This window comes from Mustela nivalis (genome assembly GCF_964662115.1).
Source record: "Mustela nivalis genome assembly, chromosome: 2".
Classification (NCBI taxonomy): domain Eukaryota; kingdom Metazoa; phylum Chordata; class Mammalia; order Carnivora; family Mustelidae; genus Mustela; species Mustela nivalis.
In genome coordinates, this window is record NC_139021.1 from 69,943,331 (window position 1) to 69,962,473 (window position 19,143).

The 19,143-nt window shown below is 42.3% G+C and overlaps 1 protein-coding gene across 1 annotated transcript in view; it reads left to right on the forward strand.

The window, feature by feature from the left end:
• The first annotated feature begins 962 nt into the window (after positions 1-962).
• Positions 963-19,143, forward strand: part of LOC309859431 (phosphatidylinositol 3,4,5-trisphosphate-dependent Rac exchanger 2 protein-like) — a 112,260-nt gene continuing 94,079 nt past the window's right edge. Inside the window, exon 1 of the mRNA XM_082720090.1 lies at positions 963-984. The gene's annotated coding sequence lies outside the window, so the exon portion shown is untranslated. The remainder of the gene's footprint in view (positions 985-19,143) is intronic.

Genomic DNA, 19,143 nt, shown 5'->3' on the forward strand with positions numbered 1-19,143 from the left:
GAGGAACTGCCATGTCACCAGGAGATAAAGATCCTTGGCAAGATTCACTGCCATGAAACACCCACAACAACACATCAGTGAGCTGCAGACTGTAATGCCAAGAGTGAGCCGGCTGTCTTGGATACTTTTACATTTCTGCTGCTTCTCTAGTGTAGCATGTGAGGAACTGCTGGGATGGCCTTTGTGCCTCCTTTTGCACACTCACCAGCGGCCCTGCTGGGACAGTAGGGTGAGGTGCACGGTACAGAGCATGGTTTTAGGGAATCTGATGACCTGGGTTAAAGTTCTGGCACTGAAACTTACCAACCATTTGTAACTTGGGGCAAATTACATAGCCTCTTTATGCTTGGTTTCATATTTGGAAAACACATTCAATAATATCTCACAGGCTGGCCTCAAGTTCAAATCAGGTTGTGTAGGTACAGTCCTGATAGGTAGTAAGGCTTTCCTCTTTTTCCTTTCTCTTCCTGCCTCACAGATAGAGTTTGGTGGTTGTTGAGGCCACCTAGCCTGCTTCTGGGCCCTTTCTCTTCCAGCCTGGAAGCATATTGGAGGTTTTAATAGATAAGTTTTAATAGAAAGGTCCTAAGGAGGCTGGAAGGGCCTTCAGGAATGCAGGGGAGGTGTGGTCTTAGAGGAGGAGAGGGAGTGGTAAGGGTGTGGAAGATGCAGGTGGCAGGAAGGGGTGTTGAGGGGGTGAGGAGGTGAGGGGTGGGGGGCTGGAGGAGGTGGGGGAGTGTTGTGCTGTGGAAGGTGTAGAGTAGTTTGCCTCTGGGAGGAACAAAGGATGCAATGCCCAGAGTTATTTTAGAGGAGAGGGGAGTTGGAGGTTTCGGCCTGATGAACTTTACTTTTCTATGAAACTGAACTATTGTTTTCTTTGTGTTCTGTTTTGTTTGTTTTTGCTGAGAGTAAGGCCTATGAAGACAGTGATAAAGATTTGAAACATACACTTTCAAGAACAGTAAGGGGAACTGAATTCAGGTATCTGAGGTTGGATGTCTGACTGTCTTTGTGTAATCATTCTTTTATTTATTTTTATTATTATTTTAAAAGATTTTGTTTATTTATTTATTTGAAAGTGGAGGGGAGAGAGAGCATGAGCGGAGAGGGGAGAGATGGAGAGAGAGAAGTAGATTCTTCTGCTAAGCAGGGAGCTCAACGAGGGTAGAGGGGGCAATGACTCAATCCTAGGACCCTAGGATCATGGGATCATGACCTGAGCCAGAGCCAAAGGCAGAAGCTATTTAACTGAATGAACCACCCAAGCGCCCCATACGTATTCTTTTAAATGTGACTTTCTTAATGCAACATATCAATTTAGAAGTCAAAATAGAGAAATGGCTTCACCTCATTTCTTATATTATGACTAGGTTCAAATCTTGGAAATAATGACATAATCATTTTTTTAAACCATGACACAAATTGTGTAGAACTTCCATACTATTACATTTAAAGCACACAGCAATTACTGTGCACACTCTTTGAAAAGAAACATTGATTTATCTGACAGCATTTGGATAACATTACATTTTTTCTCAGTACTGTCTTTTAGCATTGTTCTGTTGAGTGTTCTCTTATTATATACCTGGTTTATACTTTAATTCCAAATAAAATTGTTATGTTTGAGTTTTGAGTACAATTAGTTTGACCTAAAAATAGTTGTTTCTATTTACATGAATTCTTTAAAATTCTTACCTATAATATTTACTTTTCATAATAGATGAGTTTTTATTCTCAGTGTATTGTAATTGCATTAGCTATATTAAAACCAGGATTTCTTTGACTTATTATATTATTGCCTGAAACAATAGTAAATTCAAAATCACCCCATAATAAATGTTTCTTTGCTTAAAACTATGGTTGGGTCACTTTTCAAATGGTGTTGAGTATATTCATTCAAATCCTGGGACATCTTATAAAATTTTTTTTTAATTTTTTATTTTTTATAAACATATATTTTTATCCCCAGGGGTACAGGTCTGTGAATCACCAGGTTTACACACTTCACAGCACTCACCAAAGCACATACCCTCCACAATGTCCATAATCCCACCCCCTTCTCCCAAACCCCCTCCCCCCAGCAACCCTCAGTTTGTTTTGTGAGATTAAGAGTTACTTATGGTTTGTCTCCCTCCCAATCCCATCTTGTTTCATTTATTCTTCTCCTACCCACTTAAGCCCCCATGTTTCAATTTTTTCCCATTCTCATGAACAAACATTGAATTTCATCCAAAATTGATATGTTAAGTTGTGGTTATGGTTTTTAAACATCTCTAGTTAGTATAGAGGACTTCAGACTTTGATTCCATGCATAAATTTGTAGTATTTTAGCCTTACCATATAGCTAAGCATACTGTACAAAAAAGGACCTGTGTTGTTGGAGAATAGCTAAGCCAAGGACATTATGTTCTGTCTTCAATGTGAAATGAGTATTTTCCATTAAAAGATAACCCCTTCATTTGGAAAGCTTAAATGGTATAATACTTAAGAAATGACAACATCTGGTTAAATTTAGAATACTGACATAAAAATATTCTCTGGGTTAATAGCAAAAACACAGTAATCTAGAATATGAATGAGTAAACATTTTTATTTATTTTAAAACTTTGTTTCTCTGGGAGAGTTGTGGGAGGCCACAGTAAGGCTTGAGACAAGGACCAAACCAGGCCTTGACTTGTGCCTCCTTTAAAGGCTAAATAGCCAAACAAAAGGCTTAGGTAGATAAAGTCCAGTAGCACTGAGAAAGGGTCTGTGCTATGTGTTGTGCACTCACCTACGTGACTTCCCACATGTTTGCTGGTAAGATAAGAGACGATTTGGTCGGGGTCAGAAATTCTTGGCTGGTCCTCGCTGTCCTCACACAGGCTATAGACTACACCACTGTAAGACTGTGCTGTGCTTAAACAAACCATGTCTTGAGTGGCCTTGAAGTCAGTACATCTGGTGCTAGAAGGTCTGCTATTGGTGCTTGGGAAATAGATAATGGTAAAGCTTGTATGTATTGTTCTACATTCAGTGGATATTGTATAGTTGGCATTGGTAGAAAGCATTAATGTAACTAAAACACAGAGGAAGTGAAGTATAATTCAAATGATTGTTATTCCTGGAAGTACTCTATTTTCCAGGACTACTTTTTTTGATGGGATAGACGAGGGAGAGGAACAGGCATTGTCGTAATCCCAGAATGACCTTTGATAAATAAGCCATGTTATATAGGTGGGGCCATTTTTCTTATTTTCTTATTCTAGCAAGGACAATTAGCACAGCTGTGTAATCTTAGAGTCCAGAAGGGAATCATGCTATGGATCGATGAATATAGCTTTCAAGTAAAATATGAGAAGTTGATGTTTCTCATGTATATTTTGAAATAATAATTCTCACATATAAATTGTACCTTCTCTGTATGGTAAAATTTTCCGAGGATATCAACTATTCTTTGGGCTTTAGGGCTATTTTTTAAAAAAAAATATTTTATATTTAAAATTGACTTAATTATAAGGTATTTAATGAGTTAGATCATCAGAAAATGTGAAAGTTCAGTTGATAACTCCAATAGATTCTTAATTTTAAACATTTGCATTACTATAGTTGAGTATTTCGTTCAGATTCAACTTTAATGGCATCAGAAAAATATACACAAACCTAAATGAGAGGTCCAAGAAGTCAGCCAGGATATTTGAATAAAATCTTAAAAAAGAAAAAGTCTGCTAACTAGATTTAAAGAGAAAATTATAGCTTTACTATATTGTATTATATATTCTTTCTACAAACCATTTCTTTTCCAGCTTGTCAGAATTGAAGTTCCAATTATTCTGTGATATTCTAGAATTCTTTCCTAGAATTTAATTTTTGCCAAATGAAATCTGTAGTAATTTTATAATAAGTAAAGACAGAACTAAGCAATCAGTGAAAAAAAAATAACTATGGAATGGAATTGGAGTGATTTTTAAATTTATTTCAAAACCAACTTACAAGTGAAAAACCTTTTTTTTTTTAAATATTTTATTTATTTATTTGACAGAGAGAGATCACAAGTAGATGGCGAGAGAGGCAGGCAGAGAGAGAGAGAGAGAGGGAAGCAGGCTCCCTGCTGAGCAGAGAGCCCGATATGGGACTTGATCCCAGGACCCTGAGATCCTGACCTGAGCCAAAGGCAGCGGCTTAAACCACTGAGCCACCCAGGTGCCCAAGTGAAAAACCTTTTAACAGTACAATTTATGTCTCAGGTCAATTAAAAAAATACTTTTATACTAGGTCTTACGATTTAGTCTCTTCAATAATTGTTTTAAAAACATAAGGTTCAGGTATTTTGATTCTTTTTTTTTTAAGATTTTATTTATTTATTTGACAGAGAGAGAGACAGCAAGAGAGGGAAGAGAAGCAGGGGGAGTGGGAGAGAAAGAAGCGGGCTTCCCGCTGAGCAGGGGCTTGATTCTAGGACCCTGGGATCATGACCTGAGCTGAAGGCAGATGCTTAACGACTGAGCCACCTAGGCACCCCTGATTCCTTTTTAAAAGACTTATTTATTTATTTATTTGAGAGAGGGAAAGAGAGAATCTTAACCAGACTCCCCACTGAGCACAGAGCCTGATTCTAGGATCAGTGGAGACCACCCCTGCCGAAATGAAGAGTCAGATGCCTAAGCGACAGACCCACCCAGGCACCCCCAAATATACTTTTTTAAGATTTTATTTATCCATCTGAGAGCGAGAGAAAGTGAGAGAGGGAGAGAGCATGAGTGGGGTGAAGAGCAGAGAGAGAGAGGCAGATTCCCAGCTGAGCAGGGAGCCCCCTGTGGGGCTTGATCCTGGGGATCCAGAATCATGACCTGAGCCAAAGGCAGACACTTAGCCAACTGAGCCACACAGGTGCACCAGTTTTGATTCTTAATAATATTCATTAAGCACGTATTGCATGCCAATCACTGTGCTAGGCTGGGAGGAGGAGTTAAAAATCCCCTGTTTCATGGAGCTCCCTTTCTAAAACAGTAGCTACCAGATAAATGAGTGAAATGTTTGGTATATTAGCTAGTTTAAATGGCAATGAGAATGAGTGAAGCAGATGGACAATAAAAATCTGTGTATGTTTTTACATTTTATATAGGTTGGGAAGGCAGAAAGTCACTCCTTTCTGCAAGGCTCTAAAAATACTTAAAAAATAACATTTTTTATTTTTATTTTTTTACACTCTTAACTCAGGCATTACCTAAGAGGAAAGTGCTACTTAGGTCTCTTGTTCAGCTCTTTAGTATAATTACAATTTAATGATGAATTTAAACTCAGATATACATTGCTAATAAATTTAATGGAACAGATTAGCAATAGCTTAGTGAGTGTAAGACTTAAGGCTTTAAGTAGCTAATTCTTAAGCTGTCATTTCTCAGTACACTGACTTTAATAGTGTAGGCACATGTTTTTTTGGAGGTTCAGCAAACTAACAATATATCTACCTCACCTTGTCATTGTTACATGTTTATGCCATTGAGAAGTTTATTTTGTAGAGTGTTTGTCAATACAGTTTCATATCCCAGCAGCTTTGTGTCTAGTGGGAATTGCATCCAGGGTTAGAATCCATCACTGGTGGGAACCAGCCAGCTTAGCAGTGCACCACCTCAGGGAAGCTTTTGCTGGAAATGAAGTGTCCTTCAGTTGTGAGCGGACTGAAGCATTAAGCAACAAGGGTGGGGGTGACAGGTTGGGAATCGTGAAGGTGCAGTGGGATCTCAAGCCAGTTTTATAACTGTTACCTTAGATAATCCCAGATGAGTTAAAAGCTAAGGTATGGAATGCTTTCTTCTGTTTTATCCATTAAGGTCTTACCCTGATAGAAAAAGGAAGGGTAACAAGTGTACCTTGCAATACCTCCCCATTCCTTGTTTTGATAGTATTAGCTCCCTTATGGCCCTGTAGAAGTGACTCCCTGGAGAAGTGTGGACAGCTGGAGGCAGCCCCTCTGTGGCCTATAAAGTGTCATTGGGAGCCACAGCCAGAGACTGTGGGGGAGGGGAAGGGTCACTTCAGGTCTGTGGAACACACTCCCTTACCCCTCAGCATCCTGAGGCCTTGTTTCTTGCGTTATTGTTAATAGAGTCTGGGAGCTTGGATTCTGGTGCTGAAATTCTTTTCTGGGTTAGTTCTATAAATGATATATTTAAAGCAACCTTTTGGAGTTTCAGTCTTTAGTTCACTGAATTTGTAGCACAAAGGAACAGAAAGATTTATTTCTATCGTCATTACCAACTTCAGAATAGAAATTGGTGAGTAATTATACTTACACTAGACTTTTAAAAAAGTGTAACCGAGGGAAAGGGATTCAGCTGGCTGTATTTTTTGATAAGGTTCTGTGCTTTCCTTTTCCATTTCTTTTTAGAGAATTCTAAATACATTATATGGCTAATACATTATAAATGTGTAAAGGAAGTGCAAACACAATTACCACAGAAAGTTGAAATCTCTTCCATTCACTTCTTTATGCTGTTTGTGACCTGTCTGCCTGATTGTTTCAAAGTAAGAAAAAGCTTGGGATTCTCATCATTATCAGTGGCACTGGTTTTGAGTGTGTGGTGTGGTTCTGACAAAACTGGGACAAAATCAACCTTCATGCTAGCAGCCATTGTACCAAACTAATCACAAGATTGTGTACAGAATATATGCAGTGAGCTTTAAAGACAAGTACATTTGCCTAATGAGATAATGCAAGATACAATGAAAGGAGGGAGATCAGATACAGAATGAACATTCCGTTAACTCTGTAACAGAATGTTCAGTGCCATCAGTAGTTCTTCCGTGGGGGCTTTGAGATTTTCTGCTCCACTCTGCTCAGTTTCTTAGTCCTCATCCAGTCCTGAAGCCCCCAGAGGAGGAGCTAAGGGCTGATGGGGCCCCTTAATCAAGAATACAGTGAATGTGTTTGAAATGATCCCTTGGAAACAAGGCTGGGTTTAGAATTTGGTCTAAGATAACATCTGGACATTTCAGAGGTCCCAAAATGATCTGGGGTCAAGGGTTAACACAGCTGAGGTCTGCAGTCTGTGACACAGAGCCAAGGAGCAGCTTCAGGGGATTTCCGCCAACTTTTACACTTGAAAAATGTAGCTCCTACTCTTTTGCCCCTTCCCATGCCCCCTGGTCTAGTCATTCCCTCTCCCCCTTCACTTTCAGGTTCCTCTAGCAGGTTTCCTAGACTGACCAGGTAGCTTTGCATATGGGCTTTAGGTTTATGATAACTTCTGAGGGGTGGATAATCCCATAGTGATAAAGATTAGGATCAATATTTGTAATCCAAGATGAGGTAGATTTTGACTATTTTCATTAAACTTATTTCATTAGATGATTAGAATAATCATTTAAACCATTTGGTTCATAGTTACTCCCTTAAAGCATTTTTTTTTTTACCTAGAAAGGTTTACTAATGTTTTATAATTCTTGTATACTTTTGAACAATATTTATCAGACTCGAATAACTTCCCTGATAGCTCGAGTCTGGTCTTAGTGACAAACTGTGCCATTTGGAAAAGCTTGAAAACTTTCCTGACTACTTGTTTGAAGTTTGCTGTTTATTTTGATCAGCAGGTTTACTAGGCTACCCCTGTGGAAATGTTAGAAGGGTCTTCTTTCAGTTCATTTTTGGTCTCAGGTAGACACAGATGAAGTGAGTTGCTCCAAACAAAAGCAACAGAGTTAGAGAATCTTCCGCCTATCATCTGAGCCAGCCTTGTCTTAACATCTTACAATTCAAGTTTCTATGGCTTGATTTGTTCTAATTCCCAGGACCTGGAATATTTCTTCTCCTTTTTATTTATACCGTTGCTATAATTTGTTTAGAAATTCAGGAAGTATGGAAGAAAAGTTAAGAGAGAAATCAGTTATCTCCATTTTGGGAAACAAAGAGCAAAGTGGTTTTGTTTATTAACTTGATGTTGTATGTTTGAGTAACAGTTGTTGAGAAGTTAAGGTCTTTTTCACAGTCATAATCTCTGAATTTCACATAAGACAGTATAGTCCAGATACAACTTAGTTTTCAAACTGCCACCCCAAACTGAAAACAATAATGAGTAAAAAAAAAAAACAAAAACCCAAACCCCAAAACTTCAAATGAGAGCTATTCCTGTTCACATGAAGAAATACTGTAATGATCATCAGCCTTTCAACAACATGGGATTAATTATCCCAGTAAAAAGAACAATACCCCTAATCTGTTTTCACGCTTCTATGTCTCTGATGGAACCAATTTACAAATAAAGGCTGACATTTTACTTTGTAGTTCTCAGCCTTGCCAATCCCTCATGGTCATTGCGCTGGCCTGCCAGTTTGGGAAAATACACTAAAAATAACTCGGAGTTAAGAGTTCTCACACTAGTAGCTATAAACTCATGTTTTCTTGATCAGGGGGTAATCCTCTTTTGATTTCAGAGTAAGAAATGCGAAATGCATCAAGATAAGACCATTCTCCTCTTCTAAGATTGTGATGCAATTGATGCAAGGATCCTCAGAACCTGCTAGACTAGAGCCTGAAAGGTCTAAGGGAAGGGAGTTGGGAATCCGGACCCAGTGCCCAGCTGCATGGAGCCCTGGGCTCCACCCTGGAAGGCTGGTCTGAGAACTGGGAACTGGCCTGTGTGTGGGGGGATTGTTCCCAGTGAGGATTCAGGGAGGGTGGACACAGGGGTTTTAAGCTTCACTCTGTGACCAACCAGTTGTGCTCTTTTGGGCAACAATCAGTTAGGAACATGCCCCTTGCCACCATTAGTGAGTTTCTATCTGCCAGGGCACCAACATAAGGACCTCAACACGACCATCGTCTTTTCGCCATGACACTTCGTACCTAACGATGCGCTGATGTAATCTGTCCAGGTATAAAGCAGCAGCAGAAACTTGCTCTATTTTCAATGAATGAGAAATGAAAATGATGATGTCCCGCATATGGGGCTGGGTACCTGGGGTAGTGTGCTGAAGGGGACAAACACAGTTCCTTCTTCATGGAGCTTCGAATGCCTTCCCAAGGCTTCTGCCACTCGATGCCACGGACCACCCTCCCAGGACCCATCAGGACCCATAGGACAGGTCAGGGAACCACTGACCGACGACAAGGAGCAAAGAACTCTCAGAGCCTTACTTAAGACAACAAATAACGTGACCCCTGGGTTTAGGAGGTATAATTAGGACCTTCGAAAGTGTGTCAGTTATCGAGGAGTTCTCGACTTGTTGAAAAGTATCCAGGGCAATCACGCCGACAGGCATTCCAGCTGGTGGTAAGAGGGGGGACACGGCAGCAGACTCTTGGACCAAATCATCAGAGCTGCCAAAGGCATCAGGGAGGTCACTGCAATTGGAAGGGGGACTGGATAGCAATGCCACTTGTATTCAAGCCTTCCACTTGGGCAGAGTGATGTCAGCTCCTCGATAAAGATGATGCTCTACACTTTCCGAGTTCATCCCAATACTGTACTTAAAAACATTACAATACAGATACATTCACCCACAAAGGTCTGCTGCTTGATAAATCATCCCCCTACTAGCATCCAGCTGTATTTTTTTTCAAGGGGGAAAGACATTAGAGTTATAAAAATTTTTAAACTTCGAGGACAGTTTTCACTCTGCCAATGTATTGTGTGAAAAAGCTGGTTTGTACACGAGCTGTTTGGACTCCAACTAAGAACTGCCACAGAAATAACATTATATGTAACTGGCGATGAGATCTCAGGGCCACCCACAGTAACCTAGTTAATCCCCAACACAGATGAATGTACTCACTGAACTCTGCAAAAGTTACAATCATGCTTCCCTTCCCACCTGCAATGTTTACCTTCCCAGCAAAATATTTGGGATTTCTGTTAGTGTTGTCAGTTTCTGGGTCTTTCCTTCCTTTAAAAAATGCTGCTACCAGTTAGCACAAAAACCTAACCATTATTTATAGCCATAGGTAACAATCATTGCAAGGGAATTTAATATACTAGAAGAGAGGAATATATATGTGAAGTAATGAGTACACTGAATGCATCTGATTAGAGGTTCGGCAGATGAATAATTATGTGGTTATCTATACTTAGAGATATTACTAGTTACATTAATAGAAGAAAAATGTACTAAATGAGTGGGGTTTTGGGGTAACACAACTCTGATAGATGAAGAAGCAGAGGAAATAAAGATGAAGGGTCTTTAGGCTGAATATATTCTTGGGACCCCAAAGAAAGAGTGAGGTCTGCCAAGGTCAAAGTTCGAGTTTGACCAAGTAAAGCAAATAACCCTCCTAGGTGACTCAGAAGCTCACTCTATGAGAAGAAATCATAAATATGATGTCCGCTATCCCTCACACAATTCTTACCATGTGCTAAGTATGGGCATTACTGCACCCTGATGCACCTGCTACTGTACTAAACCCTCACTATGTGACCAGTCGACTGGCCTGGTCAGGACACTGGGGCCCCTCCTCATGCTAATGCTCTTCTAATTAGTAAAACCACATCAAATGATGTAAACTATGGCCTTGCTGGTTCTGTGATGCAAGAAGGTTAGGTAAAGGGGGTAAGGAGAGGATAAAGTGTCCGTCTGTTGCAGAAGGGTCTGAATGGTGAATGCATAGGACATTCAAGGTCTGAGAGCTCAATAGCATCTCAGGCATTGAGATGCTGCCATCCTGTCTGCGGGCATGGTCACCACCACTGGGAGCAAAGAAGGTGTGTGGGACTCCTCACTGTCATCTCCACCCTGCTTACTGTCATTTCTGCACTGGAAGGAGGCCCCAGAAGGAGCCCATGGGGTGGGTGGGGGCCAACACGCATCCTTAGTTCTTTGGGGGAAACACAGTCTAATTCCCAAGCCGGGGTTCCACTGTGTCTTCAGACCAAAATGCTGAGCAAGTGCCAAGGGCGTGGGGAGCACTTGGAACATGGGCTTGGGAACCTATAAGGTTAAATGTTAGGGTATTCAGATTGGCCTGGACACGGAATCAGAATGATCTTGTCATTTTGCTGGAAATGAGGAATGCAGAATACAATGTCTGGGGTAGTTATGAAAGACTGAGAACAATGAAACCTTGCTTTTCTGAAACTTTTTGGCAGAAAGGACTTAGACACGAGAGTAATCATGTTTGGTGAGACTGAGAGCTAAAAGCCATCTTCGAGCCCTAAGAGCTAAAGATGGCAGACTGGAAACACATACTTAGCTCTGTTCCTTCCACACACCGTACTGCAAAGACAGTAAACACTCCAGGACTAAGTAAGAGGTGAGGAAGAACAGCCACAGAAATGTGGAACCTGGAGAGCAGGTGAACAAGGGGGCTTAGCTCACTCAGAAAGTTAATCCATCAGCTCAAAGTAGGAAAGGATAAGAGAGCAACTGGCTTGGTGCATCCTACAGAAAACAATCTGGAGAGATTTACTGAAGCTCAACCTCCATTTTCCTGATGACCCAGCAATTCCACTCCCAGGACTGTCCCTGAAGAATGGCATGCACTGGTCTAATGAAGATATAATTCAAGAGTGTTCACAACAGCGTTATTTATAGGAGTCCTCGAAGAGCAATGACCCGGGTACCCACCAGTAGCAAAATGGGTGGGTATATTGTGATACAATCATTAGATGGGATACTGTGGTGCAGTAACAAAGGGCATAAGGTAGAGGAATTATAGATATTACACACAGCACAAGAAGCCAGGAGAGTACATGCTGTACGATCCCATTGTTACGAATTTCAAGAACAGGCAAAACCAACTGGGACAGACAGGTTTCTGATGGAGAAGAAGCACGATGGAGCTTTCTGGCAGGTGGCAAATGTTCTCTATCCTGATGTGAGGAGTGGTTAAGGTTGGATTTGCCTGTTCAAGCTCTTTGTCTCTGAATAACTGCATTTGTTTTTTACATTGTACCTCAATTTTAAAAAGAAGTAAAGGAAAATAAATGAAAGGAGAGAAGAATCAGATTTGTATTAGAGATACTCTGAAGGCTGAAGAATGTGTAGCAACAGGTGTCCTTGGAAATGGAGTAGAAGAGAGCCAGAGTGGAAAGATGCCCTGAAATCCCCCAGGGCTGGACCACTGCCCTTTATACTTTGGGAGACTAGAGGGTGGGGTGGGGAGGCTTCAGTTTTTGTAAAGAGTAAATAGGATTCTGAAAGCCAACAGGTACAGCTGGGGAAAGGGGTACCATAATGAAGGCAGGAACATTAAGATAAAAGGTTTGAACATAATTTTGTGAGCAGAGCCTTTTCCCTTCATGTGCCCTAAGAATGAGAGTGGCCAGGTGGGACCGCCCCCCTCAGCAAGAGTCAGGAAGAATTTACCAGAGGGCATTTGGGAGCCCAAGAGAAAAGACCTACAGACACTGGTTTTAGGGAAGTGGCGGTGGGGAGGGGGGGGGATTTGCCGCCCTATGGTGAAGATCATAGGACACAAACCCAGCTCCAAAAGGTCCATTCAGCTTTTTAGGGCTGCCCTGCTGTGCATGTGTGATGTACTCAAACTGGCATGGACAACCAGGGATCATTATACACAGCCAATATGAAAGACACCGCAGTTGGACAGGCTGTGGAGAAAGGGGAACCCTCTTACACTATTGGTGGGAATACAAACTGGTGCAGCCACTCTGGAAAACAGTATGGAGATTCCTCAAAAAGTTAAAAATAGAGCAACCCTATGACCCAGCAATTGCACTACTGGGTATCTCCACCAAAGATACAGATGTAGTGAAAAGAAGGGGTATATGTACCCCAATGTTCATAGCAATGTCCACAACAGCCAAATGGTGGGAAGAACCTAGATGCCGTTCAACAGACAAAGGGATGAAGAAGATGTGGTCCATATATACAATGGAATATTACTCATCCATCAGAAAGGACGAATACCCAACTTTTGCATCAACATGGATGGGACTGGAGGGGATTATGATAAGTGAAATAAGTCAAGCAGAGAAAGACAATTATCATATGGTTTCACTTACTTGTAGAACATAAAGAATAGATGGGAGGACATAAGGAGAAGTAAGGAAAAATGAAGGAGGGGAATTGGAGGGGGAGATGAACCATGAGACACTGTGGACTCTGAGAAACAAACAGGGTTTTAGAGGGGAGAGGGTGGAATGATGGGTTCAACCAGTGATGGGTATTAAGGAGGGCATGGATTGCAGGGAGCACTGGGTGTTATATGCAAACAATGAATCATGGAACACTACACCAAAAAATAATGATGTACTATATGGTCAATAACATAACATAAATTTTTAAAAAATAGAAAAGAAAAAATAAAGTGTCATTACAGAAAAAAAAAAAAGAAAAAAAAAAGAAAGACACCCCAAACAATCAAAACAGGGGACAACAGATATTACTTGGAGAAGGAAAGAAAAAAACATCTTCACTATTCTCAGGGAAGGAAAAGATATTGTAACCCCATCAAACAATTCAGGAGTAATGACCAAAACAGCTCTTGAAAATTAAAACTATGGTAGTGGAAATAAAAATCTCAACAGAAGGCTTAGAAGATAAAGGTGAAGAAATACCTCAGAAAGTAGAGTAAGCAAAGAAGTTGGGCAGGGGGAAGAGGGGAAGGAGACAATATTTGAGGGCCAGTATAGGAAGTCTAACTAATCTAAAGAACTTAAGTGCAGAGTGTATATAAAAAAAAAATATCTGGAGGAAAATCATCACTGAAATAATTCAACAATATTTCAGAACCAAAGGCCGTGACTTTAAGTAAGTAAATAAGGCTTTAAGTAAGTAAATAAGTATATCACACTGTTATATCCAGAACCCTGAATACCACCAGAAGATCCTACATATATCTCCTTTCATATAAGGGATCAAGAATCAGAGGGGAATTGAACCTCTTAAAATCCATACTGGATGAACAAAGGCAAGGAAGCTGAGCTTTCAAAATTCTGAGAGAAAAACGACTGCTTACCTAACATTCTATACTTAGCTGAACTACCACAATCTCCAATTAACGTGAGGCTACAATGTGGGTATTTCAAATATAAATTCTTCTCCAGAAGCTACAAGAGCCTGTCACCCACCTAACAAGGAAGGAAACAGGGTCCAACATGAGCAAGGTGAAGGTAGTCAGTTTCTAGAATGAGGGTGGGAGTCTGAAGAAAATAGCTGTCTGCAGGCTTAGAGGAACCAGACGCAAAACAGAGAACTTTGTCCTAGACAGAACTCAAAAAGCTGAAGCTGACAGAGTGCCCAATATTTTTAAATTTACTGACAGAAAACCTGTGCACTTTCACCTGAGGCTGAATTAGTACATTTGAGGGTTGCTGGGGGGAGGGGGTTTGGGAGAAGGGGGTGGGATTATGGACATTGGGGAGGGTATGTGCTTTGGTGAGTGCTGTGAAGTGTGTAAACCTGGTGATTCACAGGCCTGTACCCCTGGGGATAAAAATATATGCTTATAAAAAATTAAAAATTAAAAGTAAAAAAAAAAAAAAGGGGTGCTTGGGTGGCTCAACCAGTTAAGTATCTGCCTTCAGCTCAGGTCATACTCTTGGGGTCCTGGGATTGAGCCCCGCATCAGGCTCCCAGCTCAATGGGGAGTCTGCTTCTCCCTCTCCCTCTACCCCTGTACTCCACTCATGCTCTCTTGCTCACTCACTCTCTATAAATAAATAAAATATTTTTTAAAATTAAGACATTTTGGAACACCTGGTTATCTCAGTCAGTAGATCATGTGACTCTTGATCTCATGAACCCTACCTTGGGTGTAGAGATTACTTTAAAAAATAAAATAAAATCTTTAAAATAAAAATTAAGACAGTTAATTTTTATTTTAAAGATTTTATTTATCTGACAGAGAGTGAGACAGTGAGAGAGGGAATACAAGCAGGGGGAGTAGGAGAGGGGGAAGCAGGATTCCTGCAGAGCAGGGAGCCCAATGCGGGGCTCAATCCCAGGACCCAGGGATCATGACCTGAGTCAAAGACAGATGCCCAACAACTGAGCCACCCAGGCACCCTAAGACAGTTTGTTTTAAAAACACAAAAAGAATCTGCAGGGAAAATCATTATGACATACAAATGTGGCTCGTTGTGAATAATGTTTAAGGTAATGCATAAAGAGCTGAACTATTATAAATACCAAATACTGATATAACTAAAATTAAAATTTAATGAAAATGTAGATTCACTAAATAACAAAGGGCAGATCCAGAAATGGTAACATAAGCATGTTATTTAGAACTACAGAGTGGTTATCAACATCATTAGCAAAAATCACTGATGAGTGCTGCTGCTGGGAAGGGAGCCGTGACCAAGTGTGGCGTCGTGAGTTTCCCCTTCTCATAACAGTCTGTATACAATGATCTGATTCACTAATCTGCATGCCTACATAATGCTGACAAAGATGAAAAACTGAACCAGAGAAGCAAGACTTTAAATCACAGCACTATTTGGGTCACTGTAAAACAGCAATTCCATAACCCATATAAACTATTACACAATAGTTTTTGTAATTAAGAAAATCACTTTCCTGTCCCAAAGGTATTTCCATGTCTAGAATGTAGTTCATCCCCTCCGAGTGGCTATGGGGTTCTCACGAGGCCCCATCATCAGAGCAGATGAGGTAGTAGGGCTGAACACAGGGGATCACAAACCCTGGTGTGCACCCCACAAAGACTGTGAAGCAAGAGACGGCCTCAAAGCAGAGATCAGCCAGGGCCAGAGACGAAACGGCTCCTCTGTCCTACCTTGTGCTCAACTGCTCTCCCCTGTGCGCCACCAGACTTCAGACATCAGGCAAGGCAGGAAGATGCAGGACAGGAAATGGGGTGAGCCCTGCCAACAGGCAGAGAAGTGTGGAATGTTGTCTGGAGGGACAGGTGGGGAGACGTGGGTCACTGCCATTGCAAGTATACGGACATCTGGGGGACCCGGGGAGCACCTCCTTTTCAAGGGCCTGAAAATCTGCCCCTCTGGCATGCTCCACTGAACAAATACTATTTCTCCCCCTCCATCCCTTGTGCAAAGAGACAGAATGAGCAGGCACTGACTGTATAGCAATTTGTACCAAGACCCAGGTGCCCCTTCCCCAAAGATGTACTACACATGGTGAAGCAATATGTATAATTATACTGCCTGCTTTATAGGGTCGTTAGGAAGGTGGAGTGACTTCATCTTTGCAAAGCACTTAGAACAATGCCTGGTACACAACAAGCCCTATATAAATATTAGTGATGTTAGCAAAGGAACAGAAGAGAACATGGTGTTTGCAGAGGCACACTGGGAAGTCTCTCTGTCCAGAAGCTGTGCTCATGTGCTGAGGAATGGGTCCTACAACAGACTTAAAAGGGACCTGCCCCTCACTGGGTGGCTCAGTGGGTTGAGTCTCTGCCTTTGGCTCAGGTCATGATCTCAGGGTCCTGGTATCTGGCCCAGCATCGGGCTCTCTGCTCAGCGGGGAGCCTGCTTTCTCCTCTCTCTCTGCTTGCCTCTCTGCCTACTTGTGATCTCTGTCTGTCAAATACATAAATAAAACTTTTTAAAAAAAAAAGGGACCTGCCCCTTTTTGGTGCCCCACTGAGGAAAGGAAGTCGCATGTAGATGACACTGCCCCCAGTAGTGGGGGAGATGTAGGCCTGGATATCCTTACAGGCAGTGTTTAGGCCTTAGGGGATGTCTAAATGGACCAGAGCACCTGGCATCTGGGACAAGAGATGTCCTGGGCCCTTGTAGTGTTCCTGAGCTTGCTGCCAGCGTTCTGACTTTGTTGCAGTGAGCTGGGCATATGGGGTGGAGGGTGAGGGGGTCCCTGTTAAGTCTAAGGTGGCTTGGACCTTCAGAAAACCTACCCCAATGCCAGCAAAGGTCTGAAAACTGGGTGCAGCACAAGCAAATACTGCTTAGCACTCTCCCCACATGAAGAGAAGGTTTAAATACATCTAGATCTTGGCCCTTGGTGTCTGGAAACTTCCAGCTAGTGTATTAAAAGAAAGTGAATTGTAACCCGAAGAGAAAACTACAAAGAAAACAGGGCAATGACTTAGGTTCAGTATTCTTCCCATTGGCTTAACAAACATCTCCTGGACACCCCACTCTGTCTGGGCACTAAGAGCACAGATGAACGCAGAACACACACACTGCTGGCCCTCTCGGAACTCACCCACTAGTGCAGAGAGATGCAGTACAGTTAGGACAGACGGTGTGTTGGATGTTACCAGGCACTAAGTGTTATGGGGAAATTACCCCAGGGTGGGTGTTAGGAGAGGATGGGAGGAAAGGCAATTTTACAATCAGGGACAATCGCGGTAAAAAGGAGACATGCAAGCAAAGACCTGAGGCTAGGGTGACAAGTATCCAGAGGGTCAGCAGAAGATTGGGTACAGGAAGAAAGGAGAGGAGGTAATGGGAAGAGGAACAGTATGTGTGAGAACAGAAAGGAGGCAAAGCCCACTGGGAGGAAAGCGACAGGAGACGGGGCAGGCGGGGCGGGATCAGGCAGAGCCTTGTGGCCCACAGTAAGGACCTGCCTGGACTCTTAGAGCAATTGGTGGGGGGGGGGGGTCCCTGAAGAATTTTGAGCAGGGATGGGCATGGTCAGGATTTTGAGCAAGGATGGGCATGGTCAGGATGGAGGTTTCAACCCATCCCACTGGCTGCAAGGCTTGTACTGGCCACAACTTTTTGGAAGAATGAAAGAAAGAAATGAAATGAAGAATGAAAGGGGAAGTCTGCAGAGCCCCACCCCCCAACCTTACTGAAGATTTCTATGAACCATGTCGGGCTGTACAGGCTGCCTGGCTGGCCAGATGGTGAGAAGAAAAGGGACACGGGAGCTGGGCAGCCAAGGGGCTGGAGGCTACCGGTGTGGTGGCCAGATACAAAACAGCAGAAGGAGGAGGCTGGAGGAACACCTAAATCATGTTCTGTCTTCCTGGTATTCATCCTTTCAGTGTCAGGGGACACCTGCCGCAGGACTGAAGGATCTGGTCATTTTTTGAAATATAAACATTGCCAGCATCTCGTTCTACCAAGGAAAAGTCACCATGACAATAAGAGTGTCTGATGGTCGTTGATGATCAACGGGGACGGTGGACTCTGATGCAGGTAGAAGACCTGTTAGCAGATGGGTCAGGTTTCGAGTGGCTCTTCCTCTACAGAATGTTAGCAATCCTGGGGCGCCTGGGTGGGTCAGAGGGTTAAAGCCTCTGCCTTCAGCTTGGGTCACGATCCCAGGGTCCTGGGATCGAGCCCTGCATCGGGCTCTCTGCTCAATGGGGAGCCTGCTTGTGATCTGTCCATCAAATAAATAAATAAAATCTTAAAAAAAAAAAAAAAAAGAAAGTGTTTGCAATCCAAGGCTCACATCATGGTGTCCACAAGGTGATCCACACACCACCCTTCAATAAAGGATGTACTGGTGGGAAGTGGTTCTCGAAGCCAAGGATATGGAATGCTACCCCTTCCATTACGAGTAATTTTCTAGAAAGAGCCCGACATAGAAGTAAAAGCAGGGATAAAGGAATGTGCAAGTCAAAGGCTGTGCTCACTTGCAGTAAGGACAGCCTTGGACCATACTCCTCATAACACCACAGGCAGCAGCCCCTGTACCCCTAGACCCACAGCCTCCTTCTCCCCACAAGAGAGGAATGCAAGGCTGGTTGGTAGTCACAAGAATCTCTAAGAGACCAGCCTCCTGGAGCAGCCAGGGCATCCTCACACCACAAGGCACCACAGAGCAAGACAGGGCCTCAAGTTCCTGCCAAGGCTTTGTCGGTAGTGGGCCCGCAGACTGGACTCCCGCACACCATGCCGTTCTAAGACTGACAGGCCTCCAGGGCATAAACAAGCCGGTTAATCACCTGCGGAGAAATTATCAGACTCAAGTCTCGGATGATTTCTGTATTGGGAACAGCCATGTGCAAACCCCAGAAGCATTTTAGACTTTTTGACAATCACAATGCAATCACATGCAGGTTCGTATACATATAGAGAAAGAAAAGGAAAGGTCCCAGGTGAGCGCTTGGAACTGGAAGGAGAACACAGGGTACCAGTTCTCCATTCTTACAACACAGAGCTGGAAGACACCTTGCTGGAGAAAAACAAAAACCAAAAAGAAACCAAAAAAACCACTCCTGAATTATGCATTTGTGGGGTTTTTGGTTTTGTTTGTTTTTGTTTTTAAGATTTTATTTATTTATTTATTTGACAGAGATCTCAA